We start from the raw sequence: 976 nt of genomic DNA on the forward strand, positions 1-976 counted from the left end.
GGGTGGTCCTGACCAACTTCAGAATTCTCTAGCTCGGTCAAATCGAGGTCGATTCGGCTGATTTTTGGACGAATCGATTGCTCTCGTCGAGTTCTCGAAGCACAGCCGAAAAGATTGCGTCGAAACTGTCGCATACTTTCACATTGAAGTCGGGTTGAAGATTTGAATTCCACACAGGTCATGTCCGCGTGCCTCGAGGACGCGCCGGACGCGCTCAAGGCCGCGCTCGCCGCCGCCGTCGGCGAGGGCCTCGTGGAGCTCGGCAACCACGGCGCCTACGACGAGCCCGCCGTGGCGCTCGCCGACGCGGACTTTGTCGCGAAGCACGACCACTGCGACGCGGCGATCCGAAGGCTCCAGGAGGCGACGACGTGGTTCCGGCCGGGCTCGGGCCTCGTGGACCGGCGCGTCCTCGCCTGGGCCGAGGCGAGGGGCTACCGCGTCGTCCTCGGCAACTGCTACCCCCACGACCCCCTCGACGCGACGCGTTTCGTCAACGCGTCGTACCTCCGGCGCCGCGTGCGGCCGGGCTGCGTCGTCATCCTCCACGACCGGTGGCACACGCCCGCGACGCTCCGCGCCTACTTCGCGAACGCGCCGGCGATCCGGCTGACGACGCTCACGGAGGCCTTCGCCCTCGCGGACCGCGGCGCGCCGGGCGGGGATTGGGCGGACGTGGGCGGGGGCCGCGACGCGCGCGCGCCGCCGGACTCGCCCCGGGAGACGCCAGGCCCGGGTTAGACATCGAGGGGAGGGAGGGGGAGCGGGGCTGGCGGCGCGTGCGTAGTCCGCCCCGGCGGAGTACGCGGCCGGCCGCGCCGGCGCTAGATGCCGTCGCCGTCGACGTTCTCGAGCTCCTTGCCCCAGTCTATCCGGTTCCAGAACTGGTCGTAGACGACCATGAGGCTCGTCTTGAAGATGCTGTCGGAGAGCGCGATGAGGCTGCCGACGCCCGCGGAGCCGACGATCGCGCCGG

The sequence above is a fragment of the Aureococcus anophagefferens genome (genome assembly GCF_000186865.1).
Source record: "Aureococcus anophagefferens unplaced genomic scaffold AURANscaffold_5, whole genome shotgun sequence".
NCBI classification, from domain to species: Eukaryota; class Pelagophyceae; order Pelagomonadales; family Pelagomonadaceae; genus Aureococcus; species Aureococcus anophagefferens.